General features: G+C 46.4%; 1 protein-coding gene across 2 annotated transcripts in view; it reads right to left on the reverse strand.

Moving 5' to 3' along the window:
- EEFSEC (eukaryotic elongation factor, selenocysteine-tRNA specific) overlaps positions 1-17,284 on the reverse strand; it is a 1,309,919-nt gene that overhangs the window by 268,711 nt on the left and 1,023,924 nt on the right. The gene's annotated exons all lie outside the window — the stretch shown is intronic.

The following is a 17,284-nucleotide window of genomic DNA, read 5'->3' on the forward strand; positions in this document are numbered from 1 at the left end:
GAGGTCTGCAACCTCTCAAGGCTCTTGTCTGCCTTGTTGCCAAAAAGGTGAGACCCGTCAAAGGGCATGTTCAGAAGACTGTTTTGCACGTCTGGTGCGAACCCCGACTTCCGTAACCAAGCAAATCTGCGCATTACTGTGCTAGTGCCCATGGACCTGCTCAGACTATCTGCAGTGTCCAAACCAGACTGAAGGGATTCCTGCATGGCCTCCTTTCCATCCTTAACAATGGCTAGGAGTCCTTCCCTTTCATCCCCTTCTGGTATGTGCTCCACCGCCATTGCAATGCACTCCCACAGAGTGTACGAAAATTTTGCCAAGGCACATGTGGAGTTGATTGATTTTAACGCCATACTCCCAGCTGAAAATACCTTGCGTGCCCAACCATCCACACGCTTGTCGTCCCTATCCGGAGGGATAGAAGGGTACGCCACCTTATTTGAAGCTGTGGCTGCCTGGACCACCAGACTCTCGGGAGTGGGGTGTTTAGACAGATAGCCGGGGTCGCTACTGGAAGGGCGGTATTTTGAAGTAAGGGATTTATTCACCGGAGGAATAGAATCCGGAGTCTCACAATTTTTTGCCACCCTATTTTGCAAGGCTACATGAAGGGTAAAATTGGATCTTCGGTGGGACCATGATCCAATATATTGGTCAGATTATCCTGGATGAATTGAGTTGGTGGTCTAGCCCATCCTAAATATTCAACCACCTTTGTCATTAGTTGACGGTATGAGGGACTGGCATGTTCCCCTGGTTCTGGCCTGCCAAAATCTGTTTCTGGCGAAGTATCAATGCCACTTGCATTATGTAAGGTTTCCACCAGGTCCCTCATCCTGCTTTCTTCAGAAATCAGGCATTCTGGGACATTTGGGGTGCCATATTCCAGTCCAAAAGGAACATTCTCCTCATCAGATCTCTCCTGTTCTTCAAATATTGAAGGATTTGAAAAATTCTTTCCTTGGAAGAGGTTTAAAAACCTTTTCTGGGCGAGGTAGATGAGGTGTATCAGTGGAACCTGAAGGCATTACAGCCTTTGCAGCCTTCCCTTTTGCTGTTATTTTACAGCTTCTAGCTGAGTTGGAGCCTTTGGAATATTTGGCGGCAAAGGCTTCGGGGTCGACGTCAACAAAGGCGTCGATGGCGCAGACGAAATAGTGGTCATCGACGGAGCTGTCTTCGAGGACGTTGAGGCGCTCTTCAAAGACTTGCCCTTTGAGGTGTGTTGGGTTTCAGACGGCGTTGGTGACCTCGAGCGGTCGACTCGACTTGAGCGGTCTTTTTCGCTCTGCATCCCGAAAGGTTTCCGATCCTTCCTCCTTTGATCACCCGGGCTTGAGGGCGCGCGAGTGTCGGAACGATAACGCTCCCGGCAGCTTCCGAAGAAGGCGCAGACCGAGGATTAGCTTTTTCAAACACCTCCATCATTTTTACCCTGAATGCTTCCCACTCTTCGGAGGAAGAATGTTTTGTGGGGGGATTCTTCTGAGGACGAGGTGGAAGGGGACAGGTGGCGTCTATTTTTGGACTTTTTCGTCAAAGACGAAGAGAGATGAGAATCGCTTTGGGACCTAGACCGATGCCTTTTGCGTTGAGGAGATTTCTCCTCACAGGACCTCAACTCAATGCTAGAGGCTTTTCGGTCGGGTTTATGACCTACCTGCAGTTTTCCCTTCCTCTCTTGCAAGGCCTTCCCCGTCATCGCCTGACACTTCATACAGACCTCCAGGTCATGACCTTCCCCGAGACACCACAGACATTCCCGGTGTGGGTCCGTGATGGATATTTTCGAACCGCAGGATTTGCACTTTTTGAATCCTGATCGCGGGGTCGTAGTCGGGGTCGACGACGAGGACATATCGAATATCTTCAGTAACTGCGTCACAGAACTACTCGAGGCGCGCCAAGACGTACGTACTGCGGAAAAACGGAACTGAGGCCAACGGGCGCTCTTCGTGCTACTTGTATACCCAATGACGTCACCCTCGTCGGAAGCCTTTGAGGGACCATCGACTCGACATCGACGCACGGCGCCCTCTGACGAGAAAAAATGTCCAAAGCAGCTAAAGCTGGATGGAATACATCTAAGATGAGGAATACGTTGGAGGACACAATCTATTCGAAGAACAAGTTACTTACCACTGGTAACGTTCTTTCAGCTGATGTTCCTCCAACGTATTCCACATCTTTGACATGTAATGTCCACAGTTGTCCTGCATCGGATATTTTTTGTCAGAGGGCGTCCTGCGTCGATGGCGTCGGGTTGATGTCCCTCGAAGGCCTCCGTCGAGGGGGACGTCATCGGATATTATGAGTAGGACGCACAGGGCCCGTAGCCTCAGTTCATGTTTTTGCCCTCCACAACGTGTGCCATAACCACACACCAAGCCTCCATGACTGCACATAGCCTTGTGGGAACGCAAGCTGCAATAGCATAGGAAATTCTTCAAAGGGGCAGGCTGGGAGGGCGATATGCAATACGCTGGAGGAACATCCAGTCAAAAGAACGTTACCAGTTGGTGAGTAACTTTTTCTTCAAATGGATTGTGTCCTCCAACATATTCCACATCTTTGACAGACTCCCAAAGCAGTATCAGTGAACGGAGGAGGGAGAAAAATTTGGATATACCCAATCAGATGGCAGAATAGAGCACTGCTTTACCAAAGGCCATATCTTGACCATGGAAAGTATCCAGGGAATAATGCTTGGCAAAGGTGTGGATGGAAGACCGCGTTGCAGCATCACAAATGTTTTTAACAGGAACTCACCTTTTGTAGGGCTGCGTATGTAGCCACACCCCTGGTGGAGTGAGCTCGCAAACCCTCAGGAGGGTCCTTGCCAGACAATCGGTAACATTCAGCAATGGTGGGGATAATCCACCTGGACAAGGTCTGTTTGGTAACAGTTTGGCCCAATCGGTGTTCATATCCCACAAAAAGTTGGTCGTACACTCTGACCCTGGACCTCCTAGAAATATAAAAGCTCAAAGCTCTCCTAGGGTCCAACCTATGGAGTCTCTCCTCTTCCTTACCAGGATGAGTAGGAGGATAGAAAGCAGGAAGTGCCACCTTCTGGCTCAAATGAAACTCAGACACTACCTTAGGTAGGAAGGAAGGATGTACCCCCAGTACAACCCTATCCCTGTGGAACAAAGTGAAGGTAGGCTTAGACGACAGTGCCTGCAACTCGCTCACTCTGCGAGCAGATGTACAGAAGCAGACCTGGAGTCAAGAGGAGGTCTCACAGTCTTAGACAGAGCCTTTCTCGGAGGTTCAACAGCTCTAAGGACCTCCACTTACCCAAGGATGTGTCCAACACAGCCCCGATGTACTGGAGCTGTTAGGAAGGTGTCATATGCGACTTCATGAAATTGAGGTAGAAGCCCAGCTTGTGAAGGGAGTGGAAGGTGAGGCTGAGATGATACAAGGCCTGTTTGAGAGAACGCGCTCGGATCAGCCAGTCGTCCAGGTAGGGCTAGAAGTGAACCCCCCCTCTCCTGAGATACACTGCCACCACCACCATAAGCTTGGTGAAGAACCTCGGGCGGATGTCAACCCGAATGGCAGGACCCGAAACTGAAAGTGCGAGCTGCCAATGGTGAACCTCAGGTATTTTCTTTGCTTTGGATGGATCGGCACATGAAAATAAGCATCCTGTAGGTCCAATGACACCAACCAATCCTGAGGTCGAAGGGCCTGAAGGACCTGGGAAAGAGTGACCATCTTGAACTTGTCCTTCCTGAGGAACTTGTTCAAGCGGCGCAAGTCCAAGATGGGTCTCAGTCCTCCGTCTTTCTTGGGAATCAAAAAAAATGGGGAATACCAGCCCTTGTTCCTCTCCGCCACAGGCACTAGTTCTATAGCGCCTTTCTCCAGCAGGGTCAGGATTTCCTGCACAAGTACCGGATCCGGAATCTTCAAAGAGAGTTTCCCTTGTGGATTGTCGTGAGGCCGATTTAGGAAGGGTAGGCAGTAGCCGTGAACTATTGTTTCCAGAACCCACGCATCTGAAGTAATGGCTCGCCACTCTTCGAGATGCTGAGACAGTCTGCCCCCAACCGGCGAACAATGAGAGCTGGCCTCACAGCCGTTTCGGAGCGGCTGCGGCAGCGCCTGAAGGCAGAGAGGCAGCTGCTTGAGCGGCTTTGGCTCCTCGTCCCCGTCCACCTCGAGAACCCTTACGGTGGCCCCTTTCACTGGCTGCTCCTCTCGCTCTACCAAAAGAGGAGTAGTAACGAAAGGAGCCCCTTCACTGCAGTTCCCTAGGATGAAAAAAGTCGGAGGTTGACGCACAGCTGTGCCCAAAGATTTAGCAGCTGCTTTGGAGGTCTGCAACCTCTCAAGGCTCTCGTCAGCCTTGCTGCCAAACAAATGAGAGCCATCAAACGGCATGTTGAGAAGAGAATTTCAAGCATCTGATAAAGATTTTGTAAATTCATTGGACATCAGCTGTGGGGCCGCATACCAGTCAAAAACATTGTCGTGCTCCCAAGAAAATGCTATTCATGTAATACTTTAAAAATAAAAGCCCTCTGAACAGGTGAGAAGAAAACTCACTAAGTAATTCCATATTGTAGTCCTGATACACCATAAGCAAGCCCAACCACCTTGAGTGCTCCAGAAATGTTACCTACTCTACAAACCGTGAACAGGAGGATATAAAGGTAACAACAAGAGGAAAATCTGACAATCAACAATACCCTTAATATGCTAATCAGGTTTTGTGTCCAGGATAAAAGGCAAATAATGCCTGAAAGACAACTTGGTAAACATTTATGTTTTACATAGCATTTATAAATTAGTGTACGTAGGTACACAGATTCCTGAATATGAAACTTTGCATGCATAATATCTAAAAAAAAATATATATATATATATATTTAAATTCAGTGAAAAAAACAAAACGTTAGTTAAGATATAGTTAAGCTGATCAGATTTAACATTAACAATACATAGCAACAAAACCTTTTACATTTATTTGAAAAAAACCTTGGTTAAGAACCAGTTAAGGTGATCAGATTTAAAGCAACAAAACCCCTGAAATTCAGCAATTGCATTTCAAGTAAGTCCACCTTAGCTATGTGGCCCCTGTTGAGCAGTGTATGACCACAATGCCATCACTAGAGACATCATTAATTACATCATACATGACATCACCAATGAGATCAATAATTACATCAAATGTGACATTACTGATCAAATAAGTTAGAATATTTTTGTTGACCTCTTACAATACCTTTTGATACATATTTTATATTAATACACTTAATAATAATAACAACATGATATGGAGCAATACACGGGCCTACACATCCGGTGCAAATCCCGACTTCCGCTACCACGCAAACCTGCGTATCACAGTGCTCGCAGCCATGGACCGGCTGACACTGTCTGCAGTGTCCAACCCAGACTGCAGGGATTCACACATGGCATCTTTGCCATCCTGCACAATAGCTAGGAACCCGTCCCTTTCTTCCCCTTCTGGAATATGCTCAGCCACCAGAGAGACACAATTCCACAGAGTGTGTGAAAAGTTGGCCAAGGCACAGGTGGAGTTTGCCGATTTAAGGGCCATACTCCAAACCAAAAATACCTTTCGTGCCCATTCATCGAAGTGCTGTCGTCCCTATCTGGAGGGATGATAGGGTACGCCGCCTGCCTCGAAGAGGCCCTGGCCGCCTGAACCACCAAACTCTCAGGAGTGGGGTGTGTGTATAGGTTGCTGGGGTCGCTACAGGACTGGCAGTATTTCTTAGTCAACGACTTGTTGACCGCCAGAAGACACCCCGGGGTGTTCCATGCAGCAGCCACCGTTTTAGGTAACGCCATGTGAAAAGGCAACACTGGGTCAGTGGACGGACCCTGATCTAAAATGTCAGTCAGGCCATCCTGATCGAATTCAACTGGAGGGCCCGACCATCCCACGTACTCCTTAACCCTCGACATCGACCTCCTATAGGAGGATTCAGCATGAGCCCCAGGCTCTGGCCTGCCAAACTCCATCTCAGGAGATGTCTCCAGGCCACTGGCATCATTTAAAGATTGATGCAAATCCTCCAGCTGACTGTCCTCAGAAAAGACCATGTCAGGAGCTCCAGGAGTGTCACCAGGAGCATCAAGAGGCTCCAACTCCACATCAGACCTCTCCTCATCCTCATAGATATTCTGTAGAGAATGAAATAACTCCATCCTAGGTACAGAAGCAGACCTGGAGTCAAGAGGAGGTCTCACAGTCTTAGACAGAGCCTTTCTCGGAGGTTCAACAGCTCTAAGGACCTCCACTGGCATATTCAGACTGGTAGGCCCCGATGGCATCAAGGGCGCTGGCGGCTTCGGCATTAATCGGGGCGCCGAGGGCTCTTACTATGCCGCACTCAATGGGCACGCCGCTGATGGCATCGACACCTTCCTCGACACCTTCCCAGACTTTGACGGTCTTGTCGGGATGAAGACCGTGACTTGGATATGGCACGTCTTTGGCGATCTACCGGAGCCTTGTCAAAACGGGACCTCGGCGGTTCCCGATTTTTACCGCGCTGACTGCCCGGGCCCGAAGGCGCGCAAGCGTCAGACTGAGACCGTTCCCTGCCGGTTTCAACCGAAGGGGCGGACAGGACAGTGCCCTGGGATTGAAACATCTCAAGCATTTTCTCCCTGAATGCCTCCTACTGCTCCGGAGTGGAGGTTTTAGTGGGACAAGCCACTTTCCTCGCAGAGCCATCATCCGACGAGGACGGGGAAGGCGGCCGGTGACGCCGCTTCCCGGAGTGCCTTGACGAGGAGGAGTGGCGAGAACCACTCTGGGACCGAGATCCCCTGGATTCCCTCCGACGGGTAGAGTCACCCCTCTAGTCGTCGTTGGAAAGACCAGTAGTCTCTTTGGATTTACGGGGTTTGGATATCCGACCTACCTGCAACTTCCCCTTATGCTCCCGCAAGGCCTTGGGCAGTCAACGACTGACACTTCGAGCAGTCGTCCGTGTCGTGTCTCTCGCCCAGACAACAAAAGCAGATGCGGTGCAGGTCAGCGATGGACATCTTGGATTTACAGTCCCTGCACTTTATAAAGCCCGACCGCAGGGTCGGTGGAGTAGAAGAAGAAGACATTATCGAAGTTGATAACATGAGGCACGCCAAGTTCTCGAAGCAACCACGTTTACGGAAAAAACTGAACTGAGGCTAAGGGCGCCATGCGTCCTACTTATAACATCCTATGACGTCACCCTCAATGGAGGCCTTCGATGGACACCGACCTGACGCCATCACCGCAGGACGCCCTCTGCCGAAAGATTTCTGAAGCAGCACAGCTGTGGACACTACATGTCAAAGATGTGAAATACGTTGGAGGACACAATCCATTCGAAAGGGGCAATTCATTATGGACTGCTTGGTCACATCCCTTCTGCACATGGCCACAAGCAACCTCAGACACATGTCCACCTCTTTAGGCATCTTCATTGAGGAGTAGCTTGGGTCTGTAGGCCCAGCATGTATACGACCCATGTCGTGGCTTACTTGTACCACTCGAATGACTTCAGGAAATTGTATGGAAGGTTTAGAATGAATCTTAACCACTGGCATTGCTTGGAAACCTTCCAGACCATCGGGTACTTCACCTGTCAAGACATTATAGAAAGGGGAAGTATCATGTGCAAATAAGGCTTCATCCCATACCCAAAAGGGTCAGTTCACCTTCAATTCATTTATGTTAATAAACTTGTGTTTTGATTAAGCAACCTGTTTTTGCCAAGAATTGTGGGGTGGAACTGTATACTAGGTGGCATTAGATAAGCAGTGCCCACTTAGTGAAGAAGCCTTACAGTAACACAAATAGGTGTTACACTGCACACACCCCATGGTCTCATACTGTTCTATGGACAGTGCCTCGTGGTTCAGATACTACTGTTACAATACACTCTATAATGCATACACCAAACTCTTATTCTCAGCCCTGGACGATATGGGTATCATTTACACCAACTTCGCAGATGACACACAGATCCTCATCCCTATCTCAGGTGACTACACCCAAGACACTCTCACCATTAATGAAGTTTATTCCATAATCCAAAACTGGATGGCCCTGAATAGTCTTTGCTTAAATGATGAGAAAACGGAGATCCTCATTGTGGGCACCCAAAAAAGAATAAGCACCCTCCATCCGGATTACTCTCACATTAACATCGACGGTACCCGGATCCCAGTACTTAAAAAAAGTCAAAACGTTAGGTGTCTACATCAATGCCAACCTCTCCAGGCATAAACAAATAGCAGCCCTCTCTTCATCCACAGCTTACACAGCAAAACGTATTGCTCTCAGTCGCCAATTTCTCACCCCTGTAAATTGCATCACTCTGGCTAGAGCCCTGATCCTAACCAAACTAGATTACTGTAACATCCTCTTCCTAGGAACTTCCAAAACCAATATAAACACAATCCAACTACTGCAGAATAAAGCCCTTAGAGCGGCTTTAGGGATAAAGAAATCAGAACATATATCCAACACTAGAAGAGAAAATCACTGGCTGCCCATAGAAGCAAGGATCATATTCAAAACCCTTAGCATCGTCTAAAAGTGTACCACCAACAAAGCGCCCAGCTACCTCAACAACTCCATCAAAAATAAAATGGCATGCAGGTCGCTGAGATCCAATAATCTGGCCCTCTTAGAAGTTCCCACATACAAATATAGCAGAGCAGGAGGAAGTAGTTTCAAAGTTTTAGCCCCTTCGCAATGGAACGCCCTACCTCTAAGCATCAAAAAGGAGGAATCCTTACAAAAATTCAAAAAAGCTCTGAAAACCTGGTTATTCAATAAATATTAACCGCCCAAGCCCTACCCTCCCATGACCAATTACACTCCCTAGGGCAACCGCAATGCTGTAAACAGGTCTGGAACATAAGGTTATGGACTATCTTACCAATTGGAATCTGATATAGGACCATACATGCTTTTGTGACGTCTGTATAAAAAATGTATTATTGCTTTGAAACTGTAACATTGTTTAATAATTGACTACCTTCTGTATCTTTCGCCGTGATACCCCAGGGTCTGGGCGAGTAACAAATGTAATAAATAAAATAAATAAATAAATAAATAATATCTGTTTGGCAAAGAACCACATACCCCTACCCGAGCTGCATTATGATGGGACTGTTTATGCATATTAAGCAGGGCAAACGCCTCAAATAAAGTGATCTCGATGGCTGGCTCCACACAAGGCCTGAACAGAGTAGTGAAAGATAAACTAAACAAACAGGAGGATGAAAACTATAACTCCCAACCTACCCTCCTCCCGACCCATCCCAATGCCATATGGAATAGGATGCATCCCTGTAAAGGTGATGGAAAGGTTAGAAACAAAAAGTAAGTTCGGCATACCCTAGTAGGGGGCTAAAGAGAAGTGACACCATCACACAAAAGGTGTTAGCAGAGTTCACATCACATGGCTTTGACCACTGACATCACAGGAAGGACATCACATGATCTATAACCCGGATGATGGGTCATTGTGTTTTTTTACACAATCTTCATTGAAATCTGAAGGCATCTGCATGTTGATAAAGTGCGATTTAATAAGGCAGAAATAACCCTTTATTAAAACAAGCACAGACTAAAAATTAACCTATCTTTAAAATATCAAATTTAAATGATTTATTCATAATCATTGAAATGCAGTCCAAAGGTGTTGCATGTTGGTGTTGTTAAAATTGAAAGGTATGCTCCAAAACTGATCGATAAAAACCGATCCACAGGGTCAATAAGGAAAAACAAGTATTATTACATGCAAATGCGGCCATGAGTTACACGTTTTGTACCAGAAAACCACAGAATCTACATATGCAATATTTATCAAATACAAATCAAACTCACACTTATATTGGCTAGTCCCTATACAGAAATCTAAACATCACATATATTACTACACCATTTGTCAATAACCTGTGATGGCATGAATAAAACCGTCTTCAAATGGCCTAATTGTGTAGTCAGCAGAAAATTGCTTGGTCTGATTGGCCAATGTACACTCTGGTAACTTGTTGCAACAATGGATTGTGCTTATTGGTCAACACAACTTGGGCCAACTCGTGATGTGCATGCCACCCACAGGACCCAATCATGAAGAGACTGAACAGTGAAGTCAACACCTTGTGACAATACCATGAGCACAATACTTCTTTCTCATGAGACCAGACAATTTGGCAACCCCTAATGGCTCTTTCGACCTTGCAGCTGTACCTTTTGGCAACAACTCTTGCGACTCCCGTCAAGTCTTGACACATGTTGCTTTCCTAGCACGCATCTTCCCTATGTCTCTTGGGAACCAGGTGGTGGTATAGAAAACACAGCCGAGACACTGCTCTTGGGATTTAATTTCTTTGATTTATTTGCTCTATCTGGTGGGTCTGCTGCAGTTCCAATGGTGTTGCCTCTTCTTGGCGGCAATGCCTGGATTCGAGGCCTTGTTCTCAGTGAGATTTGTCCTTCACAGCTGCAACACTAATCTATCCTCTGGAACGAGAATGTTATAATGAGTTTCAATACCAGCCCCTGTGAGCTGTTAGGCCTCACAACGATAGCCAATCTCTTCAACTACCCACCAGGCACAACGCTCGCTGGGGAAAATTATATTAACAGAAGCTGCAAAATGCGCCTGATATTCTAACGAGCAGAAACTGCAACCTCTAACAGGGCTTATTTCAAAAGGGCAGAACTCTTGCTAACGTGGCAAGTAGCCCTTATGCCACTAAAAACCAACATCTGTCCTACTTCCTGCTTGGACTATGTGGCACTGTAGCCATCCTTTCACCAACCAGCAAATGCTTTCTCCAATACAAAAGCAAAACCTTCTATGTGTTCCTAAAGACAATCAAAACACAAGCCCTTAAAAGATACTGGCTCTAAACTCTAACTACCATGAGTAATATTGTTGTGGCACCTTTTTTCATTGTGTAATGCTCTCTAAAGTGTGTTGAAACTAGCTAAAAATAGCATAGAATGCTACACTAAATGACAACAATGATGACGCTAAATGACCAGCCCTCCTTTCTAACAGAATGTACGCAGTCTGCACCTCCTTCCACGTTTAGGACGTTGCACTTACATCCCTACAAAATCCCTGCCCACAGTAACACAGAAGTGGATAGCAAAAGGGGAGAGTAATTCATCTTCCGATTCTACTGAATAGGATTTCAGACAGAAGTGTCTCCCACTGCTCTGAATGGGTGGAACCCGGCCAATCAAAGAAGGATGGGTAGGGTGGGGAAGGCCATTCTTACAAAGATTTCAGTCAAAGAGAAGGCTGGAATGTTCTGTGTGCTGTGGTTGGCTAAGAATATGCACCATTCCAGCCAATCGGCCACCAGACTAACAAGCCACCTTATTGGTTGGTATCTCAAACATTGCAGCCAATCAGAGTGTGCTTAACATTTCATTCCCCCGACTGCCCAAAATACTCAGGCACCAGGCATTTGCCTGCAAGAGGTGGAAATAGGGACCAACACTTTTGTGTGTGAAATTCATTGATTCTGTTTCTGCCCTGAAATTTCAATCCCCCCATAGGTTTAAGTGTGCTTGAGTGCACCAGTGACTTGCTGTGGGTACACTTGCGCACTGCATATGCGTGTGTGTGGCGAGCAGGTGTGCAGACTTATAGCATGTTCTCAGGGCTGTCTGAAAAATGTATGCTGTCCCATGTGAAATACCATTTTGCCACCAAACCCTTTTCCTAACAATGGGACCAGATGTTATGTTCTCATGGCCATATGCCTCCTGTTGGTGTCCCACTGCTAGTAGCACCATTGGTAGCCACCTATAACTGTCGTGTGTTGGCCAGGCATGAAAATGCCATCCAGTCATGTATTTTTACCTATATATTCTGGGACTTGTAGCTTCCCCAAATTTCAAATTGGATAGAAAAACTGAAATTCGAGAACCAAAAGGGGAAATACAAGATTGGATGGCCTTCTCATGTTTGGCCAGAGAAGAATTGAGACAGAGAGAGACAGAGAGAGACAGAGAGTGAGTGAGTGAGTGAGTGAGTGTGTGCGTGCGTGCGTGCGTGCGTGCGTGCTGATGCACACAGGTTTCAAAGAGGGAGCCGACAGTCCCTGAAATATGTTGGAACGCGCCCTTCTCTGTTTAAAGTAGCAGATTTCTGCAGACGGCAGCTGACTGGAACATCCAGTGCCAGGATTATCTGCCCTGTTAATGCTGGCTAAACAAAGCATGTCTTGTGGCATTATCATGCATGTTTAACCAAACATCTGAACCTCCCAACAGTCCCTCTTTACAAGAGGCAATCGTGATTTTAGGAGCTATAGTTGGAATAAGGCCAGGGAGTCAGAATCACTGTAGATACCGTAATATATTGGGGCTCGACAGTGTCAAACCAGGCTTTTGGGCAGTTTTCAGGGCATTTGGCCGGTTTGAGTTGGTGCAATGGGATTCAGCAAACTGATGTAATTTAACAAGTTGCAACTCCACCTGCCTCAAAGAACCCTGGGACAGGTAGGACGTGGTCACGTCAGCATCGTGCGAAATTGCTTGATGCTAATCGAAATTGCAGACAGCCAAAAGGTAGCTTCTATTGTTTCTGGGGTGTTGAGATCCTGTTCAGGGCATCTGAGGAAAAGTTATTCTGCCCTTCCTAGTAAAGAAGGTAGACAGGCATAGTTGCTGGGTTCGCCACTTCAGCAGGCAGAGCCCTGGGTACCAGGATCCAAGCAGTGGGCAGGCTTTCAGGCAGAAAGCTCTTGGTGGGCTGTGGGACCTTGCGCTGGGCCTCACAGGAAAGGTGTGAAGGAATGCCATATTGCCATCTTAAAAAATGTGAAAGCCCTGGCAGGTTTGATTTTTACTGTAATAAAATGATGCAGGTAATTCTGTTTACAAAAGGGAAGCCTGCTAATCAGAACCATCTATTTCAAAATGGTCACGCCAAAAGTATAGTGCATCCAGGTGCCCTGTTGTAACCAGTCTACTGTCATGACAGCACTAGCTCTGCTGTGGAATAGAGCAGGTTCAAAGTTCAGTTGTGCATCCCTGACAGCTGCAGCGACACAAGGCCACTGCGGGCAGACATAGCCATTTACATTCTAGGCCTCTGATATAAATCATAACAATTGTATGCTTTCATAGTCTGGCGGCAGATAAAGCTCAAAATAATATAGGTCATGCCTTGTTGAGGCATATAGATCTATAAGAGCACACCATTACAAACCACAGCAATCTGATATCTTAGCAGTCGGATCTGTGAGCAGATTTCAGATGCGACAAAGCTGATGCTTATTGGCGTATAGGCTGAATTTCCCAAAAGCTGGCTAGTGGGTGCTAGGATGCTGCCTCCTTTGATTCACCAGTAGGAAGGGACACACCTTCCTCCATGGCATAGAAACTTCCACTGATGACCCTTCAGAGGCAGCACTGACACCAAACCAGCTCCATGCCGGGGTGCTACTCCCTGGAAGGCTGTTGAAGCCAGCAAGCAAGGGAAAGAGGCGGAGGTAGAGTTGCCAGAGAGGGAAGGTAAACCCGGTGAAGGAGTTCCACCAGCTTTCCTAGGGGCCCTTTTACTTTTTCCTGCACCTTCCATTTCCTGCAAAGCAAGGCACTAGGGGTTTGATGTCATAAGGCAAAAGGCACTTGGTATAACAACAGCGATTGGACACCTTACAGCAAGCTTGCTTTGGATCAACCCTCTGTGGTATTTTGCCTTTAAAGGTAGGGGGCACGCCATGATGTTTTGATCCATCCAAGGTAAAGGAGAGGTCTGTCCCCTAACCATCCCTGGGGAACAGTGGGCGTAATTGCTGTTGTAACCGAGGTATCGCCACTGGCTGTACTGGAACAAGGCTCCTGTTCACTAGAGATAAAGGAACACCTGTAGATGCCAGCCAAATCCCCTGGAGTGGGAGTGCGAACAGAAGCACTCACACCTTGTCCATTGAGACCCTGGATTGGGCCTCCCAGCAACTCGGAAGTCAGAGAACAGCTCTGTGCCCTGATTGCTGCATAGTACTATGTGTGAGCTACATCAACCTGGACATCGTCTGCTTGTTTCAAGCTTCCTTGTGCCATTGGCTGTTGCTGCTTGGACCACCCCAGCTGTTGGGCCAGTCTTCAAGCTCTCCAATCCAATACTAAATCACCACCTCAGAAAGCTCCTAGAAGACTTGCTGAATGCTTTTGAGCCCTCAAAGACAAGAGTGAGGTACAGCAAAGAGGCCCTGTGCCCCATAGTGACTTTTTAGATCGCATCTATGTCGTTTTCTTGTAAAACATTCTTGAACATTGACATTGTGTTGATTAAGTGCCTGAACACCCCTGCTCATCTACCCAGAGAACCATTCTACAACAGTCTGCATTTTCTGGGTTTTCTTGCCAGCTGTGGTTTTTTGCTAGTGCTTTTAGTTAGCGGAAATCGTTTTATTGCTTGAATAAACGCCTATATTATTATAGAACCATGGCTGGACATTCTTTTATTTTGCAACCATTGTACTTCAGTTGTTTGGGTTGCAACTGTTATCACCACACAACCCTCCTGATAAAATAGCCTCCCCTCAGCATGCACTACCAGATAATGTGTAGGAGGTATACTTTTCCCGCTGTGCCGGTTTCACTTTTGGATCACTGCTAGATTAGGCAAACATCACTCTGCAGGATGGAAAAGGATTTTTCCATTGTACACTTATTGTTTTTTTTTTTATAAATCCTCAAAAGTTTTCATATTTTATCTTCTTCAGGCTAGGTTCGGTCTCTGGGGTAAAGCATACATTGTGCTTAAGCTGTTTCAGATTGCACAATGCTTTCCCTCTATTAGTGCTGTTACTACAATAAGGCAAGTCTAGGCTAATGCCTAGGGAGCAGCCGCATGGTGGCACTCGGGGATGCCACTCTGCCCATAAAACCTCAAAGGTTGAACTTCTTACTCCAAAATCCACACAAGGTGGTTTAGCCTTTGCTTATCCCAGTACACCTGCAGAGCGGTTACAGTGTTTTAATCACTGTTATTTTCACTGTGGCTGTTTTAACCATGGTGCTTTCGCCGCAGCTGTTTTTTGGAAATTCAAAAAAATTCATTACAAAAATAAATAAATATATATGTGTGTGTTGTGCGTTTGAGTGGGGTATCTTGGGTGTGGTAGATGGCAGGGTGAGCTGGTGGTGAGGGACACCTCATTAAAAAAATCAAATCACCAAAATCGGCAGGATAAAATCATCACTAGCTGCGATTAAAACAGGTGCAGCCCTGCACCGCAGTAGTCATGTTATCACAAAAGGGTCGTGTTATCACAAAAGGGAAGTCAGATATCTTCCCTTCCCAGTCAGGAAGGTTGTCAGGGACATATGCAGGTGTGCCACCTCAGCTGACAGATTCTTGGGTATCAGCGCCCAGGCCAGTGTACTTCAAATGTTTCCTTAAAGTGTGGTCTTTCTTCCTCTTTGTAAATGCTTATCTTCACCCCAATTGCTGTGGAATTTGGGCAAGCTTTACCCCAACAAAGTTCCAGCAAAATCCTTCTCACGTTGGCTGAATATGAGCATTCAAGATGATTTAGCTAAAGGGGAGGTCGGGTCTCATGTGCTTTTATAGTCATTTTGCCTCAGCTGATTGGTCCATTTCAAGCCTCCTGTCAGGGGCCCATCTCAGCTACTATAACAAGGGTTCTTGCCTTCTAAAGTTAGCTCTCAGAGTGCCTTATCTGCAGGAAGTTGTGAGGAGGCACAGCAAGGAGTGGGGTGCCTAAACAAGGTGGTGTGACCCTTTCCCTTAGGACAGATCCTCTCCTAAGCTCAACTACACTTCTCCCCCTGTCATTTATGCCCCCTCAAAACCTCCAATAATTATCCAGAGTTTCAGAGTTCTTTTCTTCAGCCTATTGTTAAACAGAAAAACCTTTCCCATCTATCTTTGTTCAACATTTGTGTAAGCATTTACCTTATTACAGCTACTCAGCTTTTCAAAAGATGCTTTTAAGCCCTTACAGCAGAAGTGATAGAGTAGAAGAGGGATTTTAGTCTGTAGATTCAATATAGATGTAAATGGGCAAATGACGTAACGGATGACGTAACGGTTGCATTTTTGTTTTCTTTCACCAACCAGTTAACACGACTACTAATCCCACCCTACCAATATTAGTAGTACAAGAAGCAGCGCACAGTAGTATTAGCTCTACTATCAACAGTAGTGACACCACTATCAACAATAGTGCCACTACTACCACTAGCAATAATATTACTGCTAATACCAGGAGCTGTAATTTTTATAACAAATGTTTCACTACCAGTACTTTCAGTCGTAGTGACAACAATAGTAATCATAGAAAAAGTACTAGTACTGCTGCCATTAGTACTACCCCGGTAGTAGTTGTAAAATAACTACTTCTAGTACTAGTAGTGGCAATAATAGTGTTACTACCATTGCCAGTAGTAATACTAATAGAACCACTATTAAAACTGCCATCTTTGGAAGGTCTTTCCCCCTCCAAAAGGGCTTCAACTGGGCTGTGAGCAACACAGAGCTCACCCCAACACCACCAGAAGCCCTCTTTCCACCTGCCTGGGGATGCCTGCAGACGTCGGGAGACCCACAAGAAGCATCCAGGATCAATCTGGGGCATGCCCCTGTGACCTCTGATCCCAAAAGCACCATCTTTGGACGGTCTTTCCCCCTCCAAAAGGAGGATCAGTTGGGCTGGTAGCAACACAGAGCTCACCCCAACACCACCAGAAGCTCTCTTTCCATCTGCTTGCAGAGGTCAGGAAACCCAAAAGAAGCATCCAGGAATGATCAATGGACTGCCCCTTTGACCTTGGACAAAGTTACTTCCGGAGTCCTTTGTGTATATAAGCACTGTCCTTTGGGCGTCCATTCGCCCAGGCATCCAGAGCAAAGGGAAGACAGAGCTAAGGGTTGCCACTATATCCTTCTCTATTTCATTCTGTGTTCCATGTTAGCCTCCGTTTGCCACTGAAATGCCTTGCATTCTCCACACAAACACCATTCAAATCTAACTCCAACACTCCAATAAAAACAATTTGCATACACCTGCTCCTGTGAGTACCTCTAGCTTCATGATTACTGTACTGTGTCTCCACACTGTGCTACTCACCTATAATGCATTCACCATTCGGTTGTATAGGCGCCTAATGAATGCTCAAATAAACTCCTGATGCTCCTTCTACTCACGTCTCTCTACGCTTTCTCCAATCACGCTACTACTTCCTCCTTTCCTATCCCTATTATAAAACTCACAACTCGAAACTCCCCCTACTCCATCT

Source organism: Ambystoma mexicanum, chromosome 2p (assembly GCF_040938575.1).
Source record: "Ambystoma mexicanum isolate Mex_15411 chromosome 2p, UKY_AmexF1_1, whole genome shotgun sequence".
Classification (NCBI taxonomy): Eukaryota; Metazoa; Chordata; class Amphibia; order Caudata; family Ambystomatidae; genus Ambystoma; species Ambystoma mexicanum.